The sequence below is a fragment of the Quercus robur genome, chromosome 4, assembly GCF_932294415.1.
Source record: "Quercus robur chromosome 4, dhQueRobu3.1, whole genome shotgun sequence".
Lineage (NCBI taxonomy): Eukaryota > Viridiplantae > Streptophyta > Magnoliopsida > Fagales > Fagaceae > Quercus > Quercus robur.
The window spans coordinates 82030879-82043104 of NC_065537.1; the positions used below are offsets into that span (position 1 = coordinate 82030879).

Here is a 12226-nt window from a genome sequence, read left to right on the forward strand (position 1 = left end):
TATGTGAGTTGGAATCTGCTGTTTGCTTCTTAGGCATTTGAACAACACCCAACTTAGGCTCGTAGCTTTTGTGGGCTCAGGCTAGGATCCTAAGTAAAACAAAGGTTGGGCCCCTGGGCCATACTATTGATCCATGGACCAAGGCCCAAATGGACTTGGATGTGAGGGGCTGTACATTAGCCCCCCCTTGATTCGTTCTCAGCTTTCGGGGACGAATCAAGGAACCAGAGAGGCAGTAATTGCCCGAGAAACTCAATGGTTGTGCTTTGGGTAGTTACAGAGGTTCATTAATGTGTTTCTCAAAAGGTGCATTGCGTCTAACCTTTTGGTTATGTCGCCATTATTACTTGTTGGTTCACGAACCAAGGCACGCGTGTTCGTTGCTCTAGGTATTTCTAAGGTCTCTCTTTTTGCTTCATTATTGCTAATTAACACCCATTGTTGCTCACTAACCGATGCCCTTTTTCCCTTGTCCCTATAAATAGTCAATCACAATTCATTTTCTCACTTTTTTCTTTGTCCTCTGAAATTTCTCTCTGCCAAGCACTCACCTGCATACTTGTTCACAAACCCAAAATCCTCCTCTCCCTTAGAGCCAAAAGTAAGTCTACTTCCCCTTTCCTCTGCTTTAATTTCTTTTCCCCAAGTTCTTTCTAATTCTTAGGCTTTAATATGGGTTTTGCTTATCTTTTGAATGTCGGGGTGCCCTTAGCCACTTTTAGGCAAAACTATAGCGTTCCTGATGATGTGGAGGTGATGTATTGCCTTGAAAGTGAAATCGCTCTCCACAGAGGGGAAGACACCACCTTTTTCCTGTTGATGTCTATTCTAGAGGGTGGGGTTAGGTTTCCTATAGACCCACTTTTGCATAATGCCCTTAGATACTATGGATTGTGTCCCGACCAACTTCCCCCAAATTTTTACCGAGTAGTGAGTTGTGTGAGTAGGTTAAATCAAACATTTGGTTTGCAATTAGATCATCATGACATAAACCACATGTACAGCTTGTGTGGAAAGAAGAAATCCAATTACTATTTAAAGGTTAGAGACATGAGGGTACGGCTAATTTCGTGCCTGCCAAACTCTAATAGAAATTCTGTCGGGAAATACGTTCGGGTGCGCAGCAATTGGTTTGCCGGTGGTATCCCTCCCCCTTTATCTCAGTGCGAAGTGGGTTCATTCTAATCTTTAATTTGTTTTATCCCTTCTGTTCATAGTTATTTTATTTACCCTGACTCTGATTCACTATCTTTTGTTGCAGACGGTTCGGTGTTTACCCAATATATTAGAATAGTTCAAGTACGGGACTTGAACTTTGTACTAAGGTTCGAGATTTTTGTTCATCGGGATAGGCAGCTCCGAGTGTCCCATCTCATCCTCAGTGTGGACCCTGTGTATTCCACTTGGCAACCCTTCGACCAAGCCCTTATTATAGACAGCTCTCTCCTCTCCTATATAGATGTTCAGCATACGAACTTCCTGCCTCCAAATTTTACCGTAGGTGAAGCCCGGGATATTGGCCTGCGATACACCTGCTCAAATGAACTCGCACCTATAAGGGATGAATCAGCCGAAGTAGCATCTCAATATCTCCAGGAACGTGCTCATGAGGCCATCCAAAGCGAAGTTGTACCTACAGAACTAGAGGCTCTTACTTAGGAAGTCGAACAAGAAGCCGTAGAATCCAATGACTCCTCCAAGACACACTCTTTCCCTAAAGAGATGGTGAACCGCAAGACTTTAACAGTTAGCCTTTTTATCCCCGGCGTGAGTCAGACCATGTAGCAACAACCACCCCAGGGATGTGGCCCGGCTCCTCCTGCTCAGCCTCCACCTCTTCCTCCTTTCTGACGAACTCGTAAAAGACAACGGGTCGCTAACTTAACCTCCACCAGCCCGAAAGATGCTCAAATTCAAACTCCCCCCCAACTGTCGAGGGGTGTTACTATTCGGGAGCCTCCGGCCCAGGTCGGGACAAACGTGGCTTCCTCCTCCCGACCAGCGCAATTGTGGCAGCCCACCTTCAAGCTGGATGGCACGCCTCTCCCAGCTAGTGCCAGCATACAGGCATGGGAGAAAGGTGAATGGGGCCGCATTGCCCAAAACTTGGTGCACGGTTTCCTTCTGTCCGAGGACGTGAGCGCATTTGCAGATGGGACTGATGAGTCCACGGGGAGGAGACTTCAATGGCACACTATCGCGGTAACATTTCTTTCCTCGTATACTTGTTTTTTTACATACATTCTCATTATTGCCGTATATGCTGTTTCTTTAAATTTCTGTGCATGATTAATTTCGTCTCAATAGGCCGCTCAACTAGCACATATCCTGAACGAGAGGGTGAAGGATCTTTCTGAGGAGGTTGACCGGGAAAAGGCCAGTAGGGAGGAGGCTATCGAAACAGCTAAGGAGAAAACAAAAATTGCTGATGCCGCCAAGAAGAGAGCCGCTGCCGTCGAGAAATCCCGAGCATCAGCTGAAAAAAGGTCGGCAAAACTGGTATTGAAACAAAATGAAACAGACGTGAAGCTGGCCAAAGCAGCGAGCCTGAACGTCACTTTATCCGAGGATGTAGCTGATTTACGAGGGGCCTTGGAAGCTTGTAAAAATAAATGGTATGACGAAGGATTTGCTGATGTGGAGAAGAGTGTGGAACCAGTGGTAATGCAAGCTCAGCAGCTGTCTTTTCAGAAAGGCTGGATGGCTGCCCTATACGCCTTAGGAGTGCTTGAGGACTCCCCTCTAAGGGATCCTGGCCAGATTCCCTTTCCGGACTCTACCCCAGCTGCGCAAAACCCTGTGGGACCTATTTTTGAGGAGGAGACAAATAGTTTGAAGGAGCTAGTGGAGCAGATTGACACTCACGTGGAACTAATCGAGATAGAAGCCACCAGCAACCCCCCCACTGATGACCCTTCCAGCGAAAATGTTCACCCCCAACCTTCTGCATCCAAGCATCAGTCTACCAAGATGGCATCCGAGACGCAGCCTGTGGATCTTACCGTCTAATTGCTGAACCTATTTTACATCATTTCTCATTTGCTTTAAGTAACTTTTATTTTGAGTTGGGTTACCTATGTTGCTGGGATGTGGCGACTAAATAGTTATTTAATTTCTGGGTTTTGGTGACAAAGTAATTGATTTCTTATGTTTTTTACTAAGGTTTATTTATCGACAAGTTGCCTTAATTGCTTTTATGATTATCCAGCTATATTCTAATCTCTTTGTAATACTTCTGTTTTTCCGTGCATGTATGTTTTCCTAATGAACAGGGCATGTTTCCGTCCTAGAATATTTTTTGAATGAGGTTTTCACTTGCTCGGTGATAGGGATCTAACCGAGAAGCAAGCTCAGTACTTGGAATATTTTTTGAATAAAGATTCCACCTGCTCGGTGATAGGGATCGAATCAGGAAGTAAGCTTCAGTCCTTAAGACTTTTTTTTTTTTGAATAAGGTTTCCACCTGCTCGGTGATAGGGATCGAACCAAGAAGCAGGCTTCTGTCCTTAGAATATTTTTTAAATAAGGTTTCCACTTGCTCGATGATAGGGATCGAACCGAGAAGTAGGCTTCTGTCCTTAGAATGTTTTTTGAATAAGGTTTCTACCTGCTCGATGATAGGGATCAAACCGAGAAGCAAGCTTCTGTCCTTAGAATATAACTGACTGCTTGAATCTCCTCACCTTCCTTCGTGTTTAACGATCGGACATGCTAAATAAATAGAGTTGATTGAGCCTGCACGAACAAGTTACATTGTTATCATATTAGTTAGTACAAAGTACATTTTTCCGTGTATGGACGATCATTGGTAAAACTTCTTGAGATTATGAACATTCCATGGTCGGGGCAGCGGTATCTTGTCCATGTCTTCTAGGTAATATGCTCCTATGCCTATAATGGCTGTAACTCTGTACGGTCCTTCCCAAGCTTGGGCTAGCTTCCTGGCATTTGTATCTCGCATGCCTCCTACGGCTTTCCTCAATACCAGATCTCCAGCACTGAATTCCCTCACCTTTATATCTTGGTTATAGCACCGGGCAAGCTTTTGCTGATATTCAGCTAGTCGTATAGTCGCTGTATCTCGATATTCTTCAAGTAAATCAAGACGCTCTACCAACAGACTGTCATTCAAGGACATGTTGAATTCTGAAACTCGTGTGCTACACATATTGACCTTGGCTATTATCATGGCTTCTGCCCCGTATGTAAGAGAGAATGGGGTCTCCCTCGTAGACCTCCGAGGAGTTGTTCGGTATGCCCACAAAACATTGGGTAGTTCCTCGGCCCAATACCCTTTACACCTTCCAGCCTCCTCTTCAGGCCATTCACAATTACCTTGTCCATGGCCTCAGCCTGGCCATTACTTTGGGGATACGCTGGGGAGGAATATTTGTTCCTGATGCTGAGGTTGCTACAAAATTCACGAAAAGCTCAGCTGTCGAATTGCAGTCCATTATCCGATATAAGGGAGTCTGGCACCCCAAATCTGGTGATTATATTCTTCCATACGAATTTCTTCACATCTACATCCCGGATATTAGCCAGAGCTTCCGCCTCTGCCCATTTGGTGAAGTAATCGACAACTAGAGCTCCGGCCCCTTTGGCGCTAGAAGCATCGTCCACATGCACCTTCCACGGGCGATGCTCCAACTAACAGACCATTTCCCCTTAGTTCTTAGGAGAGAATTCCGCCAAAAAAATCAGCTAATACCTGCCCTTTTACTGAATTTCTCGGCTTATACCTTACATCGAATGCCCCGAGCCGCATTCCCCACTTAGCTATCTGCCCCGTGAAGTCAGATCTTTTCAATAATGATTGTAGGGGGTATTCGGTCAACACATACATGGTGTGAGCTTAATATTGTGGCAAATTCCTGGTGGATGTACTAAGGCCAACACCAATTTTTCTAAAGGAAAATATTTGGTCTCTGTGTCAACTAGGGTCTTGCTGATATAATACACGAGTTGTTATACTCCCCGATCTCTTAAAAGTACGGCACTTACAACATGGTTGGATACCGAGAGGTACACAAATAGCTCCTCTCCGGGCTCTGGTGCTGTCAGCATCGGTGCCTGCGTTATGTATTCCTTGAGATCCTGGAAAGCCTTTTCACATTCGTCATCCCACCGAAATCTCTTCCACTTCTTTAAAAGTTGATAAAAAGGATGGCAGCGATCTGAAAATTTTGAGATGAATCGGTTAAGGGTGGCTAACATCTCGGTTAACACCTGTACTTCTTTCGGATTGCTCGGCGACCTGAGATGCTTCACGGCCTCGATCTGGTTGGGATTCACTTCTATCTTGCGGCTGGTGATTAAGTATCCCAAAAATTTGCTAGCCCTACTCCAAAGGCACATTTTTCTGCGTTAAGACGCAACCTATGTTTCTACAATATCTTAAACACCCCCTGAAGATCCTCTACATGCTGCGCCTCTTACTTGCTTTTTACCACCATGTCATCAATATACACTTTAGTTGTATGCCCGATTTTGTCCCAAAACATCCTCGTCATCATTCGCTAATATGTCGCCCCGGCATTCTTTAGCCCAAAGGGCATCACGGTGTGATGATAATTAGGATCGGGAGATATGAATGCCGTCTTCTCCTAGTCTTTGACAGTTAGAGCGATCTAATGGTAGCCTTGAAAGATATTCAGGAAACTCATCCTCGGGTGCCCATAAGTGGCATCCACCAATTGATCAATTTTTGGCATAGGAAATGAGTCCTTCGAGAATGCTCGGTTTAAATCTGTGAAATCTACACAGACCCTCCATTTACCGTTCTTCTTCCTAACAACCACGGTATTCGCTAGCCACTCTGGAAAAAAGATCTCCTTTATCGCTCCAGCTTCCTTCAGCCTCTTAACCTCCTGCCTTACCGCCTCAACATAGTCTTTGGCTGATCTTCTTGGCTTCTGCTTCTTCGGGGAATATGAGAGGTCTACATTAAGCTTGTGAACGATAAACCCGGGATCAAACCCAGGAACTTCATAGGGGCTCCGAGCGAAGACATCTATGTTTTGAGTTAGAAACAACAACACTTGCACTCTATCCTCATCTTTCATACTTGCTCCAACTTGAAAATACTTATTAGTATCTGGTAATATGTTTACCTTTATTATCTCCTCGGCCCAGCCAGCCCCCATTCCTTCTCAGGGCTCCTATGATTTCTATAAAAGGTCTTTTCGGGATGGATCTTCCAGCCCAACCTGCTCCTGCTCGGACTACCCTTTCCCCTTGTCTCTCACTAGCTGTTCGATTGTTTCTCCTTGATTGACTTAATTCCCCGCTTCCAATTAACTACGGCAATAAGGCACTGTCTTGCTACTTGCTGGTCTCCCCTTATCACGGCAATGCCCTGCTCGGTTGGGAACTTGATCTTTACATGCAGTGTAGATGGGATAGCCCCCATTGAATGGATCCATAGACTTCCCAGAATCGCCGTGGGGAAAATGAAGTTACTATTGTGAATGTTACTACCACCTCCTTCCCCCCCATAATTATGGGAAGTGAAATTTGCCCTTCAGGAATTACTACCTTACCATCGAACCCAACCAAGGGTGAAGTGTGCTTCACAAGGTCCTCCTTTTTCAGTTTGAGCCCCCTGAACAGATCCGGGTACATTACGTCGGCTCTACTTCCTTGGTCTATCATTACCCTTTTTACCAAGAAGCCACTTATCCGGGCCGTGACCACTAATGCAATGTCATGTGGTTGGATTGTTCCCTCCAAATTGTCATCGTCGAATGTGATAGGCTCCCATGCAAACTTCATTTTCTTCTCCAGCGGTTTTACGTCCAAGCGACTCTCTACCGGTACTACAGTTAACACCCCTTTCCTTCTTCCTGCAATGAGCCCCTCCGGGGCAGCGTGAATAACTTCAATCATTCCTACAAGGGGTGGAAGAGGGTTCCCTCTTTGTTGAGTATCTTACCCTGCAACTCTGTCACTCGAGTCCAGCACAAATTCCTTTAAATGCTCGGCCTTGACCAATTGCCCGAGGTGATCCTTCAACACCCGACACTGTTCAGTAGTGTGACCTTTGTCCCGATGATAGGTGCAGTACAAATTTTGATTCCACCGGATGGGTCCCCTCCCATCTTGTTCGGCCACCGAAAATACAACTCATGTTTGATTCGATCAAGAATCCTATGTACCGGTTCTTTAAGTGTCACATTTACTTCTCCTATCTGTGTTGCTGGTTCTTGAATCGTCAAGCCCTCCCAGGATCTGAATGGAAAACCAGTTTGTCGGGGATGATTCATCATCGATGCTTTGCCTTTACTTTGTAGCCGGTTATCCTCTAGTCGTTTATATTCCTCAATGTGTCTCATAAGCTACCTCATGCCTTCAGGAGGCTTCTTAGTCAACGACTCCCGTAGTCCGGAGTCCTCGGGCAACTCCATCCTAAAAGTGCTTGCTGCTACCTTTCATTATCCTCGCCTATCTTATTGTATAGCCCCCAATACCGGCTGACATAATTACGGAGGGTCTCTCCTGCCCTCATTTTCATGGACAAAAGTGCATCTACCAGCTGAGGTACTCGGCTGCAAGTCACAAACCGAACGCCGAACTCCTGAATTAGCTCGGAAAAACTATGTATGGATCCCTTCCATAGCTCGTTAAACCTCCTCAAAGCAGTTGGTCCCATATTCGAAGGAAACACCTTGCACATCAGCGCATTGTTGTGGGTATGCAGAGACATCATCTGAAAATAATGACTGACGTGCTTTACCAGGTCAGTTTTTTCGTCGTAGAAATTGAACAGTGGGCAGGTAAACCTGCTTGGCATTTCAGCGCATTCGATATCGTCCGAAAACGGGGACCGAGCCGCTTTTCGCAAAGCGTGACTCATAGCATCCATGGCAGCATTACGAGGCCGCCTTTCCTCTGGGGAGACTGAATTCCACACTTGATTCTCTTGAGAACATGAGCGATCTCAGTGTTGCCCTGACCCTCGGGAGAGTGACTAGTTCTGATAACGTCGAGATCCCTGCGAATGTGAATGGTCTTAGTACTAACGGGATTCCCGCGAGTGTGAACGACTTCGCTGTTGTTGAGATCCGAACTGATTAAACCCCGCCCTATATCTATTTCCCCCGTTGTCGACCTCCTTTTCTTGGTCATCTCTGTCTCTTCTCCGACGCCTAACCCTTACCTCCAACTCCAAGCCCTTGACTAGTCTACGTAGCCGTTCAAGCTCTTCATCTCTCTCCTCCCTCTGCCTACATCCCGTAGCACTAGAGACTGTCTGTTGGGTTTGGTACGACCCTTCTCCCATGCCGGACATTTCTTCTTGTTGACCGTGCTCCCTATCTTTTCGTTCCTTCTATCTGTGCTCTCGCCAACTAGATCCCCGAGAAGATCTTACGGATCCACTTTTTGCGTGACTCCCTGAATACCTTTCAGACATATTTCCCGAGCTCGGGTCCCTTTAGAACCACAGCGTTGTAGGAGAGCCCCACGGTGAGCGCCAATTGTGCGAACCAAAGACAGGGTTACTAGGCTGAACCCCACTTGGGCTCACAACTTATTTGTATGGTGGGTTTTGGGTATCCTACTTTGGGTCGTTCTAGATTTTGAGACTCAATGAGATCACTTTTCTCTCTTTCTCTGTGTTTCTTTCTCTTAGACTCTCTTTCTCTCTATCTTTTCTCCCCTCAAAATTCCATCCCCTTTCCACTCTTTAGCTTCTCCTATTTATAGCCAATTATTAGTAGGGGGATTATCATTACTTTTAAACTAGTGCAATGAGAGGTCCAATGTCGTTAATTGTAAGTGGATGTTTAGGTATGAGTGGCTTTGGAAATGGTTCCCACTATAGCAAATGTACTCAGTGGCGAAGTTTCCAAAGGTCACTACCGGGCACACAAAGGGCGATATAACCGAACATCTACATATTGTCCGGGGATAACTTACCGAGCAATATGTGACCTGGAATCTGCTATCCACTTCTCAGGCATTTGAACAACGCCCAACTTAGGCTCATAGCTTTTATGGGCTCAGGATGGGATCTCAAGCAGAACGGAGGTTGGGCCCTTGGGCCATACTATTGATCCATGGCCCAAGACCCAAATGGACTTGGATGTGAGGGGTCGTACATGTTTAATATTTGTTGTAGTATGACTCATTGCATTTACCGTTGGAGGTCTTGTAAAACCCCAAAGGCCTAATTATTAAATTCTTTTTTTTTTAACACAAACTAGAATATCATTGCCAAAACAAAAAGGAGTACAACAAAGCAAATAAAAAAGAAGCTCAACAATTATTAAATTCTTGATTAAATACTTGAAGCCTTATCAAATGAGAGAGCGAGTGAGAGTCCAGTGCATTTTGGCATGTGTCACAATTTTGATAGGTCTTTAGCATTGGATCCAAGTCAAATCATCAGTATCTATATTTTTATATAACAATGGTAGCATCGAATTAATTATGTTCTCCCTTCATTGTGCCTCATAGGATCCTAACACTAGCCCTCCCCCCTTCTTCTTTTTTTTCTTCATTCTTCTTCAATTATTCTTAATTACAAGTGGGTAAAAAAAAAAAAAAAATGTAATGCAGGCCCTACAAAAGCTTATGCGCAAAATATTATGAAATTAATCAAAAGTAATATATTTTCAATTTTATATAAATTATAGATTATAGATTTACTGTCTTCACAATTTTTGACTTCCCTCTTTCACACCCCAATTAATACATCTATCCCAATTTTATAGATATAAAATTATTTCAAACTTATGGTGTCTACTGCAGCCGTAAATTGAATTTTAGATCTCTTGTTCAATGATAAGAGAATTTATTAGTTGATCTAAATGAAATCCTTAAGTGTAAAGATATTTTTTAATTGATACTGATAGAATTTCCACACAAGGATTAAACCATAAATCTCCTATTCAACAATAAAAGATTTCACTAGTCGAGCTAACTGGAATCCATAAGTATAAAGAATTTTTTTTAATCGATACAAATAAAATTTCAATCTATGGTGTTTATTTTATGATAATTACTCTTTATTATCAAGTCAAGACACTTTTTGTGTAAATGGAGTTTAAACTTCAAATATTTTATTTGATGACAAAAGACTTGTTTATAGGTACGATATAATTTAAAACCTATGGCATCCACTTTATAATGGTTTATCTCTCATTCAACTATTCCTCTTTTTATCAAACTTGTTTATTTGTATTTTTACAACATTTACAAACTATCGTTGTTGTCAATTTTTATTAGTTTTCATCTGGGTCTACTACTAACATCACTTTTCACTTATTACTAATCACTCATCATCCACTTTTCACTTATTACTAATCACTTATCATATCAGCAGCGTGTAAATTTTTTTTATAAGAATGTTTATATCTCTAATATTTTTTTTCTTTTTTTTAGTAATCTTAATTTTATTTAATGTCTGCACAGTTTTTTTTTTACTTCCCTCTTTAACACATCCAATTAATTCTCCTTTCCCATTTGGCTATTCATCTCTCTATCAAACCAGTTTATTTGCTTCATGACATTAATTTTTTATCCTTACTTTCATGCCTTTTCATTATTGCATTAAGTTTTTTTACCTTTATTTATTTATTTAACATCTCTCTCATACCTCCGTTATTGTAATTATCGATTTCTTAAAATTAAAAAATAAATAAATAAAATAAATAAATAAAAGAAGAAGAGAAATCTCAATAATTGTAAAGTCCAATATATATTTTCGCCGATCTGGCTAGGCCACCCTTCTCAGTTCTCTCACAGATATCGTTCTCATCTTTCTCTCCTCACAAAGATATAGTATTCATTCAATTCCCACAAGAAATGGCGGAAGGAGATCTTTTCGACCTTACTAAGAGAACGGCTGAGAAAGCCAGCAACCTTGCAATCCAGGAGATTGGACTAATCGGGGGTGTCAAAGACGAGATTGAAAAGATCAAAGACACAGTTTCGAGAATCAGTGCTGTGCTTCTGGATGCAGAGCAGCAGAAGCAGCTCAACAATCAAGTCAAAGTGTGGCTGAACAAGGTGAAGGATGTCATTCTTGATGTAGACGACTTGCTGGATGACTTTTCCACCGAAGTTTTACGACGGGAAGTGATGACTAAGAATAAGAAAGCGAAAGAGTTACGCATCTTCTTTTCCAAATCGAACCAACTTGCATATGGTCTTAAAATGGGTCATAAGATTAAGGCTATTAAGGAGAGACTAGATGCTATTGCAGCGTATAGGAAGTTCCACCTAGAGGAATGCCCTTGGGAGACACAAGTGGGGGATTATAGGGTGTGAGAAACTCATTCTTTTATAGGTACTGAAAAAGTCGTTGGGAGAGACAAAGATAGGGAAGAGATTAAAAAAATTCTTTTGGACAATGTTGAAGGGAATGTTTCAATCCTTCCGATAGTTAGTCCCGGAGGAGTAGGAAAGACCACGTTAGCTCAACTTGTGTTCAATGACAAAGAAATCGAGAAAGTGTTTGATAAAAAGTTATGGGTGTGTGTCTCTGATAAATTCAATGTGTCTCTGATAAATTCAATGTACAAGTAATTGTTAAGAAAATCCTAGAGTCTGCAAGAAAAAGGGAACTAGAAAATCTTGAAATGGACACATTAGTAAATGACCTTAAGAAAAAAATTGACGGAAAGAGATACTTACTTGTGTTGGATGATGTGTGGAATGAAGATAGTGTAAAATGGCTTAATTTAAAAATAAAAAAATAAAAAACCTTTTGATGAGTGGTGCAAGAGGCAGCAAAATATTAGTGACTTCTCGCAGCGTAGTGGTTGCAATGATGGTACAAACTATTCAGCCATACTTTTTAAAAGGTTTGAGTGAACTTGATTCTCAGTTTTTATTTAAGCAAATTGCATTTGAAAATGGACAAGAGCCCGTGAATTCAAGCATCGAGGAGTTTGGATTGGAAATCTTGAGAGAGTGTGGTGGAGTCCCTCTTCTCATAAAGACTGTATGAGGCTTATTGTACAAAAACACGTCAGAAGCAGAATGGCTTTCCTTTAAGGATCGTGTAAAATTCATTAAAAATGAAAGTAATGATATCCTGCCACTACTTAAGTTGAGTTATTATCATCTTCCACCACATTTGAAGCAGTGTTTTGCTTTTTTTTTTTTGTTTGTTTCCAAAGGATTACAAATTTCATAAACCAGCCTTAATCCAAATGTGGATTGCGGTAGGATTCATTAGGTCTTCAAGTCCAAAACTCAAAGAAGTTGGTCATGAGTA

At 42.4% G+C, this 12226-nt stretch overlaps 1 pseudogene; it reads left to right on the top strand.

Annotated features, from left to right (window-relative positions):
- The first annotated feature begins 10809 nt into the window (after nucleotides 1–10809).
- LOC126722759 (putative disease resistance protein RGA1) lies at nucleotides 10810–12000 on the top strand (annotated as a pseudogene).
- Nucleotides 12001–12226: the final 226 nt, after the last annotated feature.